Below are 15,126 nucleotides of genomic sequence, written 5' to 3'. Positions count from 1 at the left end.
TGGCTATTTCAGCTTCATTTGATCTTCACGATCCCAGGTGAACTCGGGTCCCCTACGAGCATTCCATCGAACCTTAACGATCGGTATCTTGTTTTGCTTGAGTCTTTTAACCTCACGATCTATTATCTCGACGGGTTCTTCAACGAACTGTAGTTTTTCGTTGATTTTGATTTCGTCTAAAGGAATAGTGAGATCTTCTTTGGCTAAGAATTTCTTCAAATTTGAGACGTGGAAGGTATTATGTACATTGGCGAGTTGTTAAGGTAATTCAAGTCAGTAGGCTACTGGTCCGACACGATCTATAATCTTAAATGGTCCAATGTATCTTGGATTTAGTTTTCCCCGTTTACCAAATCGAACAACACCTTTCCAAGGTGAAACCTTAAGCATGACCATCTCCCCAATTTAAAATTCTATATCTTTTCTTTTAAGGTCCGCGTAGCTCTTTTGTCGACTCTGGGCGGTTTTCAACCGTTGTTGAATTTGGATGATTTTCTCGGTAGTTTCTTGGATTATCTCTGGACCCGTAATCTGTCTATCGCCCACCTCACTACAACAAATCAGAAACCTGCACTTTCTACCATAAAGCGCTTCGAACGGTGCCATTTCGATACTCGAGTGGTAACTGTTGTTGTAGGAAAATTCTGCTAACAGTAGATGTCGATCCCAACTGTTTCCAAAATCAATAACACATGCTCGTAGCATGTCTTCAAGTGTATGTATCGTCCTTTCACTCTGCCCATCAGTTTGTGAATGATAGGCAGTACTCCTATCTAGACGAGTTCCCAATGCTTGCTGTAATGTCTGCCAAAACCTTGAAACAAATCTGCCATCTCTGTCATAGATAATATAGATTGGTATTCCATGTCTGGAGACGACTTACTTCAAGTATAAACGCGCCAAGTTTTCCATTTTATCATCTTCTCTCATTGGTAGAAAGTGTGCTGACTTGGTGAGACGATCGACTATTACCCAAATAGTATCATAACCACTTGCAGTCCTTGGCAATTTAGTAATGAAATCCATGGTAATGTTTTCCCATTTCCGTTCCGGGATTTCAGGTTGTTGAAGTAGACCTGATGGTTTTTGATGTTCAGCTTCGACCTTAGAACAAGTTAAACATTCTCCTACGTATTTACCAATATCGGCTTTCATACCCGGCCACTAAAAGTGTTTCTTGAGATCTTTGTACATCTTTTCCGCTCCAGGATGTATTGAGTATCTGGTTTTATGTGCTTCCTTAAGTACCATTTCTCTCATATCTCTAAACTTTGGTACCCAGATTTCTTTCAGCCCTATATCGGGTTCCGTCTTTCCGAATATTAAGATGTTTTTCCGATCCTTTGGGTATTTCATCCTTCAACTTTCCCCCTTTTATAACCTCCCGTTGTGCCTCTTTTATTTGAGTAGTAAGGTTAGTATGAATAATTATATTCATAATTCATAGCTTTTACTCACATAGGTTCTCTATCCTTTTTGCTCAAGGCGTCGGCTTCCACATTTGCCTTCCCCGGGTGGTAACGAATCTCAAAGTCGTAATCATTCAACAGTTAAATCCACCTACGATGTCTCATGTTCAGTTGTTTCTGATTAAATATATGTTGGAGACTTTTGTGGTCAGTGTATATAATACTTTTGACCCCATTTAAGTAGTGCCTCCAATTCTTTAATGCAAAAATAACAGCGCCTAATTCCAAATCGTGAGTCGTATAATTTTGCTCGTGAATCTTCAATTGTCTGGACGCATAAGCAATTACTTTTGTTCGTTGCATTAATACACAACCGAGACCTTGCTTTGATGCGTCACAATAAATCACAAAATCATCATTCCCTTCAGGCAATGACAATATAGGTGTCGTAGTTAACTTTTTCTTCAACAATTGAAATGCTTTCTCCTACTCATCCTTCCATTCAAATTTCTTCCCTTTATGCGTTAATGCAGTCAAGGGTTTTGCTATTTTGGAAAAATCTTAGATGAATCTTCTGTAGTAACCAGCCAATCCTAAAAATTGGCGTATATGCTTCGGAGTTTTCGGGTTTCCCAGTTTTCAGCGGTTTCAATCTTTGACGGATCAACCTGAATACCTTCTTTGTTCACTACGTGTTCGAGGAATTGAACTTCTTCCAACCAAAATGCACACTTTGAAAACTTAGCGTAAAGTTTTTCTTTTCTCAACAATTCTAGCACTTTTCTTAAATGTTCTTCGTGTTCTTGATCATTCTTTGAGTAAATAAGTATGTCATCGATGAAGACAATGACAAACTTGTCAAGATATGGTCCACACACTCGGTTCATAAGGTCCATGAACACAGCTGGTGCGTTAGTCAACCCAAACGGAATAACCATAAACTCGTAATGACCGTAACGCGTTCTAAAAGCAGTCTTCAGAATATCATACTCCATCACCCGTATTTGATGATACCCGAAACGAAAATCGATCTTCGAATAAACTGACGAGCCTTGTAGTTGATCAAATAAGTCATCGATTCTTGGTAGTGGATAACGGTTCTTGATGGTAAGTTTGTTCAACTCTCGGTAGTCGATACACAACCTGAATGTACCATCCTTCTTTTTGACAAACAGAACAGGAGCTCCCCACGGTGATGTGCTTGGTCGAATGAAACTACGCTCTAAAAGTTCTTGCAATTTGCTCTGGAGTTCCTTCATTTCGCTGGGTGCGAGTCTGTATGGAGCACGAGCTATCGGTGCAGCTCCTGGTACAAGATCTATTTGAAATTCAACGGATCGGTGTGGAGGTAGTCCTGGTAATTCTTTCGGAAATACATCGGGAAATTCTTTTGCGACGGGAACATCACTGATGTCCTTTTCTTCTGTATTGATTTTCTCGACATGTGCTAGAACATCATAGCAACCTTTTCTTATTAGTTTCTGCGTCTTCAAATTACTAATAAGATTTAGCTTCTTGTTGCTCTTTTCTCCGTACACCATTAAGGATTTTTCTTTTTCTCGTACAATGCGAATTGCATTTTTGTAACAAACGATCTCTGCTTTCACTTCTCTCAACCAGTCCATGCCAATTATCACATCAAAACTCCCTAACTCTACTGGTATCAAATCAATCTTAAACGTTTTGGTAACCAGTTTAATTTCTCGATTTCGACATATATTATCTGCTGAAATTAATTTGCCGTTGGCTAATTCGAGTAAAAATTTATTATCCAAAGTTGTCACTGGACAATTTAATTTAGCACAAAAATCCCTACTCATATAGCTTCTATCCGCACCCGAATCAAATAAAATATAAGCAGGTTTATTGTCAATAAAAAACGTACCCGTAACAAGCTCCGGGTCTTCCTGCGCTTCTGCTGCATTAATATTGAAAACTCTTCTGCGGCCTTGCCTATTAGTATTCCCCTGATTTGGGCACGTATTTTTAAAGTGGCCCTTCTTCCCGCATCCGAAACAAACAATGTGGGCGTTATTTGTTCCTCTAGTCGTTGGTCCGAAAGTTTCACACTTCGTCGCACCATGACCCGATCTTTTACATTTGGTACATACAACCTTATAGTATTTATCCGGATGATATCCATCACACCTATAGCATGGAGTTTTCTGATTGTTGTCGCCATTGTTGTTATTGAGATTGTTGTTGGGATTGTTGTTGTTGTTGTTATTGTTGTTGGGACGGTTATTGTAGTTCTTGTTGGGACGTTTGTTGTAGTTGTTGTTGGGATTGCGATTGTTGTTGTTGCGATTGATGTTGCGGTTGTTGGGATAGTTATTACGATTGTGGTTGTGATTGTTGTTGTTGTATTGGTGACTCTTGTCACTGGTTTCTTCCCACTTTCTCTTGACTTGCTTCACTTTGGCCTCTTCGGCCGCCTGCACTTTAATCCTACCCTCAATTTGGTTCACTAGTTTGTGAGCCATTCGACTTGCCTTTTGTATGGAGGCAGGCTCGTGTGAACTCTCATCTTCTTGAATCCTTTCTGGTAACCCTTTTACAAATGCGTCCATCTTCTCATCTTCGTCTTCGAACGCTCTGGGACACAATAGGCACAACTCTGTGAATCTTCGTTCGTACGTGGTGATATCGAAACCTTGCGTTTGTAATCCTCTAAGCTCTACCTTGAGCTTATTGACCTCGTTTCTCAGACGATACTGCTCGTTCATCAAGTGCTTGAATGCTGACCACGGTAGTGCGTAAGCAGCATCTTGTCCTACCTGCTCGAGATAGGTATTCCACCATGTTAACGCAGTACTTGTGAAGGTATGTGTAGCGTACTTTACTTTGTCTTCTTCAATAAATTTACTTATGGCAAACACTGATTCAACCTTCTCGGTCCACCGTTTCAATCCGATTGGACCCTCGGTTCCATCAAATTCCAAAGGTTTGCAGGCAGTGAATTCTTTGTAAGAGTATCCTACACGATTTCTAGTGGCGTTAGATCCATTGCTAGTTTCAGAGTTATTGTTGTTATTTCGCATTGCAGCCTGCACTGCGGCTACATTTGCAGCAAGGAAAACACTGAAGTCTTCCTCGTTCATATTCAGAGTATTTCGAGTAGTCGGTTCCATTTCCTTCAAAAATAATCAAATGAATCAAGTTAATCATACAGAATATTAAGAGTAGTTAATAGTATTTCGTAGCATGATATGAACTCATTTATAAAAGCTTTTTCTTCATATTAGCGTTTTATAATTTATAATTCGGTCATATTCAGAGTATTTCGAGTAGTCGGTGCCATTTCCTTCAAAAATAATCAAATGAATCAAGTTAATCATACAGAATATTAAGAGTAGTTAATAGTATTTCGTAGCATAATATGAACTCATTTATAAAAGCTTTTTCTTCATATTAGCGTTTTATAATTTATAATTCGGGTAGTACCTACCCGTTAAGTTCATACTTAGTAGCTAATATACAATTCAACTACTACAATTCTATATGAAAAAACTGATAATAATATTTCGCGCTCAAACTTTTATACAATATTTTACAAACATACAATACCGCAAATTTTACATATAGCATGAAATATAGCATAAAATAACTTTGATACAAGGTAGTTGCGAAGACAATTCTAGTTAATACGAAAGTCGTTCAGCAAAGGCAATAAAAACACTTAATTCATAGGTCCAGAAACAGGTAATACATTCTGGTTTTACTAATATTATTTCCCATCCTTGGTCTTGTGGAAAATAATTGTTGTGGCCGTTGGCTAGGCAGCATGTTGTAACGTCGTCAAAAGGACGAGGGTTACGTAATGCCCAACAGCCCTGTACCTATCTAAAAACCTTGTTTCTCACCCCAACTACTGAATCCGTCACTTGTGGGAAGGTTTTATTTAAAAGTTGTAATCCGATGTTCTTTTTCTCACTTTGGTGAGAAGCGAACATCACTAACCCGTAAGCATAACATGCTTCTTTATGTTGCATGTTAGAAGCTCTTTCTAAAGCACGAAGTCCTATGTTGGGATATGTTGAGTCAAAATAGGTTCTTAACCCGTAGCGTAAAATTGCACTTGGGTTACCCGCATTTAACGCTTTAAAGAAAACACGGCGTAACTTAAGGTCTCCCCAATGTGATATACCTCATCTTTCAAAAGAAAGTCTTTTATAAACTAAGGCATGCCTGGAACATTCTTCAAATGTTTTACAAACTAATTTTGCCATAAATAATTGTGCCGACGAATTCTGACCAACTTTAGATAAAATTTCATCAATCATGTCTCCGGGTAAGTCTTCTAATATTTTCGGTTATCTATCCTTCACATCCATTTTGTGTTTTTTTATACTGTAAAAATAGACGAGGGTTAGATTCATAAAAGATACTTAACAAATAATACAAGCAATTTTTACATATATCTTAAAAGTAAAAGCACACAACAATACATATATTACACAGCATGATTACAACTCTTTATTCCGACTCACTCGTTTCTTCTTCTTCGGACTTGGTTCGTTTGGCTAATTTCCTAGGGATACATGGTGATCCTCTAATACGAGCCGTCATTTTCACAAATGGTTTAGAAAAACCTGGTGGCCTAATTGTTCCCGGATTATTGTTAAAATCTAAGAAATGGCGTTTACGATACACATAAAGTTCATCAGGGTCGGAATCAGGTTTCTCTATTTTGATGCCCTTTCCCATATTATTCACTTTTGCCTTATTAAATTGAGTTGGGGTAATTTCTATAACATCATCGGAATCCTCATCGGGATCCGATTCATCAGAAAATTGGTAATTTTCCCAATATTTTGCTTCCTTGGCGGAAACACCATTGACCATTTTTAACTTTGGTCCATTGGTTGAGGATTTATTTAATCGTTTTACTGTAGGTATTAATATTTCTTCCTCCGGAACCTCTTCTTCTTCCGGTTCCTCTTCTTCCGGTTCCTCCTCTTCCGGTTCCTCCTCTTCCGGTTCCTCTTCTTCCGGTTCCTCCTCTTCCGGTTCCTCTTCGGGAATTTGTGAATCTTCCCAAAATATATTCGAATCTTCATTATTATTAGGTGAGTCGATGGGATTTGTACTAGAGGTAGACATCTATCACACAATATCAAATATGTTAAGAGATTAATATACCACATAATATTTACATATTAACAATATATAGTTTTCAACAAAAAGTGTTAAGCAATCGTTTTTAAAGAAAACACGGTCGAAGTCCAAACTCACTAATGCATCTTAACAAACTCAGTAAGACACACTAATGCAATTTCTGGTTCTCTAAGACCAACGCTCGGATACCAACTGAAATGTCCCGTTCATATTGATTATAAACGTTCCATATTAATTGATTTCGTTGCGAGGTTTTGACATCTATATGAGACGTTTTTCAAAGACTGCATTCGATTTTAAAACAAATCATAACCTTTAAAATATTACGACGATTATCAGAAATGATAACTTGAAATATAGCTTTTTCACACGACCATTACATAATGGTTTACAATAATATTACACAACAATATATGTCGTCGAATGCAGTTTTTAAACAATATAATACAAGCATGCTGACTCCAACTCTTGTCCATAAATTAGCATGCAGCAGCGGAAGCTCTTAATAATCACCTGAGAATAAACATGCTTTAAATGTCAACAAAAATGTTGGTGAGTTATAGGTTTAGCCTATATATTTATCAAATCGTAATAATAGACCACAAGATTTTCATTTCCATTTCTCAATAACATGCAATCTGCATAAAAATCATTCATATGATGAACATCTGGTAACCGACATTAACAAGATGCATATAGAATATCCCCATCATTCCGGGACTCACATCAGATATGATAAATCGAAGTACTGAAGAATTCGTAACTCGGATGAGGCTTGTTGGGCCAAATAGATCTATCTTTAGGATTCGCGTCAATTGGTGGCAATTATCATAAACACCAATTCTTAGGCTACCAAGCTAAAAAGGGGCATATTCGATTCGATAATTCAACATAGAATGTAATTTCGATCACTTGTGTCTATTTTGTAAAACATTTATAAAACTGCATGTATTCTCATCCCAAAAATAATAGATTTCAAAAGTGGGACTACAACTCACTTTCACGTATTTTCATTTTGTTGGAAAATAAGACTTGGTTACTGGTCGATTCACGAACCTATAACAAATATGTACATATATATCAAAGTATGATCGAAATATATTCACAACATTTTTATTACGTTTTATTGATTTAAGTTTATTAAATTAGCGGTCCAACGTTAGTAATCTACAACTAGTTGTCCATAGTTAGATGTACAGAAATAAATCAATATATATTATCTCGAATCAATCCACGACCCAGGGTATACAAGTCTCAGGCTAGATCACAACTCAAAGTATATATATTATTTTGGAATCAACCTCAACCCTGTATAGCTAACTCAAGCATTACTGCATATAGAGTGTCTATGGTTATTCCGAAATATATTATATAGATGGGTCGATATGATATGTCAAAACATTGTATACGTGTCTATGGTATCCCAAGATTTAGAATACATGTGTAATACAATATAAGTTAGTTAAGTTATGATTTGTATAGATTTGTTACTAATTTCACGTAGCTACAACAAGCAAAATTATTCAATCTTGTTTTACCCATAACTTCTTCGTTTTAAATCCGTTTTGAGTGATTCAAGTTCCTATGGTATCATAATGAACTGAAATTTATGAAATTAAACAGAAAAAGTATAATTTATTCTCATAAATACAAGTTACAAGTCATTTTTGTAGAGGTAGTCATTTCAGTCGAAAAAATGACGTCTTGATGATCATTTTGAAAAACATACTTTTACTTTGAGTTTAACCATGATTTTTGGATATGGTTTCATGTTCATAAGAAAAATCATTTTCTCAGAAGTATAGCTTTTAAATCAAAGTTTATCATAGTTTTTAATTATCCAAACCAAAACAGCCCCCGGTTTCGCTACGAAGGCTTATGTCCGGTTTTACGGTGTTCTTCGTGTTTTCAGGTTTTAAATCATTAAGTTAGCATATCATATAGATATATAAAATGTGTTTAGTTGATTTTAAAAGTTAAGTTAGAAGGATTAACTTTGTTTGCTAACAAGTTTAGAATTAACTAAACTATGTTCTAGTGATTACAAGTTTAAATCTTCGAATAAGATAGTTATATATATATATGAATCGAATGATGTTATGAAAATTATTACTACCTCAAGTTTAGTAGGTAAACCTACTGGAAGTGACAAGAAATGATCTAGCTTCAAAGGATCCTTGGATGGCTTGAAAGTTCTTGAAGTAGAATCATGACACGAAAACAAATTCAAGTAAGAGTTCTACTCGAATTAAGATAATTATAGTTATAGAAATTGAATCAAAGTTTGGATATGAGTTTTACCTTGAATAAGAAAGATAACCTACTGTAATAACAAAGGTTTCTTGATCTTAGATAATTACTTGGAAATGGATTAGAAAGCTTGAAAGTATACTTGCAAACTTGAAAGGATTTTCGAAGTGTTTTTGAAGTGTTCTTCCTATGATGATTATAGCTGGATTCTTGAAGTAGTTTTTGATGAAAATGATGATTGGGTTACTGGAAAAATCGTTCATAGGTGTATGTGTGTGTTGAGAGAGAATTAGAAAGGGAAATGGAAATGAAATGAAGTGAATGGTGAGTGGTGAGTGGGGTTAAAAGGAGTTCTTGTTAGTTGACTAGTTCATGGTAGAAGTTAAACTTGATTAGTCATGCATGACATAATCAAGAGTGGAATCCCATGCTAGTTCCTATTGGTATATACCTATAGTAAGTACGTCTAGAAGCTGGGTATAATACGACTACGAAGACTGAATGAATACGAGTAGAATTGTTGATGAAAATGAATGAGAATGTAATTGTAAGAATTTTTATTGAGTATGAGTGTTTTGATATATGTCTTGAAGTCTTTCAAAAGTGTATTAATATATCTTAATACACTACATGTATATACATTTTAACTGAGTCGTTAAGTCACCGTTAGTCGTTACATGTAAGTGTTGTCTTAAAACTTTTAAGTTAACGATCTCATTTAATGTAGTTAACCCATTGTTTATTATATCTAATGAAATGTTAAATTATCATATTATCATGATAACATGGTGTATGAATATATCTTAATACAATATATATATATATATATATATATATATATATATATATATATATATATATATATATATATATATATATATATATATATATATATATATATATATATATATATATATATATATATTCACACTTTTAAGTTAACGATCTCATTTAATGTAGTTAACCCATTGTTTATTATATCTAATGAGATGTTAAATTATCATATTATCATGATAACATGGTGTATGAATATATCTTAATACAATATATATATATATATATATATATATATATATATATATATATATATATATATATATATATATATATATATATATATATATATATATATATATATATATATATATATATATATATATATATATTCATACTTTTAAGTTAACGATCTCATTTAATGTAGTTAACCCATTGTTTATTATATCTAATGAGATGTTAAATTATCATATTATCATGATAACATGGTGTATGAATATATCTTAATACAATGTATATATATATATATATATATATATATATATATATATATATATATATATATATATTTATATATATATATATATATATATATATATATATATATATATATATATGAAACCTAAATTACATCATCCCCACCAACCGCGCTCAACAACCCCCGGAGCCCTAGGCGATCCGGATCCGATTTCTTCGCACTTGAGTTTTTTGACCGGAATTTCGACGGGATCGATCAATTGATCATGGTAGCAAACGCTGTTAAGGAGAATAAAGAAAAAGGATGGAGAGTCGTGCATCGTAGGAATGGGAGAAAGACGACTTCTCCAATTGATAACCCGTTTGCAGATGTTGAGAAGGTATCAACAACTTTTTATGTTACAAATTTGCCGGAGGATCTTACTGCTAAACAATTGGGGCAGGCCTGTGAGGTATTTGGTAATATCTTAGATACTTTCATTCCATTTAAACGATCAATAAAAGGTAATAGGTTTGGATTTGTGCGCTTTGTGGGTGTCAAGGATGAGGAGTTGTTGGGTAAATCCCTAACAAACATTTGGTTCGGCAATTATCGATTGCGTGCTTCTGTTGCTAGGTTCCAACGATCCTCAAAAGCTAATGGATTTCAGCATAAACAAACATCAGATGTGCACCCTAATCAGCATAAAGTGGGGACTAATTCAAAATCCGGATCTTCTATTCCCAAGAAGGATTCAGGTGGGTTGGGCAGTAATGACTATCTTCATGCTGTCAAATTCGGTAAGAGAGATGTTATTGTCAAACCAAAGATCACTAACAAAGTCACTTTATCGAATCATGAAGCTGCTCAATTTAATGATTCGAATGAAGCATTATTGATCAAAATCAAGGAGGTAGAAGCTATGATGAATTTCCCTAGAATTTGTAGGGAAGAAGGGTTTGTAAATGTGTCCATACATCATGCAGGGGGATATTGGCTTTGGGTTCAGTTTGAATCGAAAAATGCTTGTGATGAATTCAAAAGCAACATCTATCTCAAGAATTTTTACTCTACCCCAAGACCGGTATCTAATTATTTCGTTGTGGACGAAAGATTCACATGGATTGACATTGTTGGCATGCCCCTTTGTGCATGGGGTACAAATGCTTATAAAAAGGTTGCAGGTCTGTTTGGGAAATTTTTGTTCTTTGAAAAAGGAACTAATTCACCAATGAATAATGGAAGAGCATGTATAGCCACACAACATAAAGGTATTATTAATGAGGATGTTAATGTAGTGATTCGGGGTAATTCATTTGAGGTAAATGTTCATGAAAATGGGGCGTGGAACTTGACCATTGACAAAGACGAGAAGGAACAGTCCCAGGCTGATGAAAGTGATAATGATGATATGGCCTCAGATTCAGACGAGGAGGATAAATTAAGTAACAGCCATGGTAATGATAAGAATGAAGCAAATGTTTTTACTGAAGAGGTCGTTCAGGAGACTGATTTTGAGAGTCAGTATGAGGAAAAGGGAGATACAATTGGTGAGAAGAGGATGAATGAAGAAACACTGCCTGAGGTGGTTAAACCAAATGGTAGTAGTACTAAGAGTTCCACTAAATCCAATAAAGACATTGGTAACGTAAGTAATGACTTAAAACTGAATGGGTCTTTATTCTGTGCTTTGGATAATATTGTTAACATGGGTCAAAAATTAGGAGTGGATGTCTCAGATTGCCAAGAAGCTTTTCATAATTTAATTGATCGTATTGGAGAACAGTGTGTGAATAAATGAAGATTTTGTCCATAAATGTTCGAGGGTGTAAGAAAAGGAGGAAACAAGTGTGGGTGAAAGAATTGTGCTCCAAAAATAATATTATGTTTTTGGGTATTCAAGAAACAAAAATGGCTCGACTAGAACATTTTCGGTTAAAAACGATGTGGGGAAATTTCAATTATGATTTCGCGTGTTCTTTATCAAGAGGTCGTTCGGGAGGCATCCTGTCCATATGGGACCCAAAAGTCTTTTTCAAGGAGCAGATATGGTGTGGGGATCACTACGTCATTGTTAAAGGTAGATGTACTCATGTTGATGGTGTTTTTTTTATCATTAACATTTATGGTCCACAAGATTTAGGGGAGAAGAATCGTCTATGGAATTTTCTAGCTGATTTCAAAGAAAGAAATGATGGGTATTATATCATGTTTGGAGATTTTAACGAAGTCAGAGAAGAAGCGGACAGATTTGGAACGAATTTTAATGCTATTGGGGCTCAACATTTTAACGATTTTATTAATAATGTTGGTTTGATTGATGTGCCGTTAGGTGGGAGGAGATACACATGGATGAACAAATCGGGCACAAAAATGAGCTTGATCGATAGATTTTTAGTCACACCTAATGTTGCAGATATTCTTCCTGAGGTAAAACTCGAAGCTTTTAACCGTGCTTGGTCTGACCATGTTCCATTGTTTTTTCATGTTGATAACAGAGACTTTGGGCCGATACCTTTCAAGGTATTTAGTTCCTGGTTTCAACGAGATGATTTCAAAGGGTTTGTGGAGAAGGCGTGGTTAGATGATGACATGAATGTTCCTTTTTATGACAAAATGCGCAGATTAAAACAGAAGATCAAATCATGGGTGATTAATAATAAACAACGGGAGAAGAGCTGTTTGACTAGGTTAAGGGACAGGATACATGAGAGTGAGATTAAGATCGAAAACTCTTGTGCCTCTCTTGAGGAGTTAGACGAGAGGACAAAGAGTTATATGGAGATCGAGGAGATTGCTCGATATGAGGAGATGGATGCACAACAGAAAGCAAAGATTAACTGGGATATCGAAGGTGATGAGAATTCCAAGTTTTTTCATGGAATTATTAATAAAAAGAGACAGCATAGACAAGTTAATGGAATCCACATTGATGGTGTTTGGATATCTAATCCAACTGATATTAAGGCCGCATTCTATAAATTCTATGCTAATCAATTCGATGCAGACACAAATGAAGTATTTATACCAAACATTACTCCTCCGAGATGCCTAAATTCGAATGATAGGGAGTGGTTAGATAGAGAAATAACGGAGGAAGAAATAAAGATAGCGGTTTGGGAGTGCGGTAATCATAAGGCTCCGGGACCGGATGGCTTTTCTTTCTTTTTCCTCAAATCATTTTGGGATTTAATGAAGAGTGATGTGGTGCGTGCAGTCAAAATGGCCTTTGATTCGAATTGTCTGAATAAAGGAGCATTGTCGGCCTTCATTGCCTTGATCCCAAAGGTGTCGAAACCAATTGTTATTAAGGATTTTAGACCCATTTCATTAATCGGTATGCTTTATAAGATTATTGCAAAGGTGCTTGAACATAGATTGTCCCGAGTTATAAATAAGATAATCAGCGATGTCCAATCGGCGTTCATAACAGGGCGTCAGATTTTAGATGGGCCTCTAATCTTGAGTGAAGTTATCGAATGGTATAAAAGGAAGAATCGGAAACTCATGATATTCAAAGTTGACTTCGAAAAAGCGTACGATTCGGTTAATTGGAAATTTTTGGATTATATGATGATGCGAATGGGTTTTGGTTCGAAATGGAGAACGTGGATCAAAATGTGCCTTAATTCAGCGAGGTCTTCGGTCCTGATAAACGGTAGTCCGACTGAGGAGTTTCCTATCAGAAAGGGACTTCGCCAGGGTGATCCTTTAAGCCCTTTTCTTTTTTTGATTGTGATGGAAGGACTACATTTTATGCTGGAAGAAGGCGTCGACTCGGGGTTGTTTCAAGGAGCATCAGTTGGTGCAGCTAACTTTAATGTTTCACATCTTTTTTATGCAGATGATGTAGTGATCGTATCGGAGTGGAACTCAATGAACATGTCGAACATTGTCCAGATTTTGAATGTTTTTTATCGTGCATCGGGGTTGAAGATCAACATGGAGAAATCAAATGTTTACGGAATAGGTGTTATTCCTTCGGAACTGGAAATTATGGCAACACAAACAGGTTGTTTAGCGGGCAATCTACCGTTCAAGTATTTGGGCTTACCTTTAGGCGCAAACATGAATTCATTGCATAATTGGGCTGAGTTAACAGCTAGGTTCGAAAAAAAGTTGTCATCATGGAAGGCGAATTTGTTGTCTTCTGGAGGTAGGTTGACACTCATAAAAGCTGTATTGGGAGGATTAGGCATTTATTTACTGTCCTTATTTAAGTGCCCTTCAGGGGTTTTAAAATGTCTAGAAAGTAGTCGAATGAGATTTTTTTGGGGCGGAGATTCAGGGAACTCAAAAATGGCATGGGTCAGGTGGGAGCAAATTCTTGCTCAACATGAAAAGGGAGGTCTAAACATTGGGAGTTTGAAAGCTTTCAATATGGCTCTTTTGTTAAAATGGAAATGGCGATTTTTGAATAAACCTGATATGTTATGGACACGGGCTATTAAAGAGATTTATGGTCGTGAAGGTATTGGCACGAATCACAGGCTACATAAGTCAAGCGTCTGGGGAAACATTGTTTCATCATGGAGTTGTTTGAATGACAAGAACATCATTCGTCATGACGTTTTTAAGAAGAAAGTTGGCAACGGTTTGAATTCAAGATTTTGGAAAGACGTGTGGGTTGGAGATACTTCGTTGGCTATGAGGTACAATCGTATTTTTAAACTTGATGCTAATGATGACTGCTTAGTTGCGGACAGGTTCGTTAATGGTGATTGGCAATGGAATTGGATTCGTCCGTTGCGGTCATGTCGACATCTTGCTGAAGTTGAAGATTTGTTGACTACTGTTTCGCATTTAGTGCTAACCGAACAGGAAGATACATGGGTTTGCTCATTAACGACTGATGGGTGCTACAAAGTTTGTACAGGTAGAAAGATTTTTGATGACATTACGTTACCAACGGCTCAGGTGGCGACTAAATGGGTATCAATTCTACCGCGCAAAGTCAATATTTTTCTGTGGAGGGTGGCTCTCGATAAGCTCCCAACACGTCTCAATTTGTCAAAAAAAGGGTTGGAGATTCAACAAATTAATTGTCCATCTTGCTCTTATGCTATTGAGTCTTTGGATCACACTTTGTTTGGTTGCCCAGTTGCTAAAGAGGTGTGG

The sequence above is a fragment of the Rutidosis leptorrhynchoides genome, chromosome 2 (genome assembly GCF_046630445.1).
Source record: "Rutidosis leptorrhynchoides isolate AG116_Rl617_1_P2 chromosome 2, CSIRO_AGI_Rlap_v1, whole genome shotgun sequence".
Classification (NCBI taxonomy): Eukaryota; Viridiplantae; Streptophyta; class Magnoliopsida; order Asterales; family Asteraceae; genus Rutidosis; species Rutidosis leptorrhynchoides.
Note: the sequence above shows the minus strand (reverse complement) of the source record.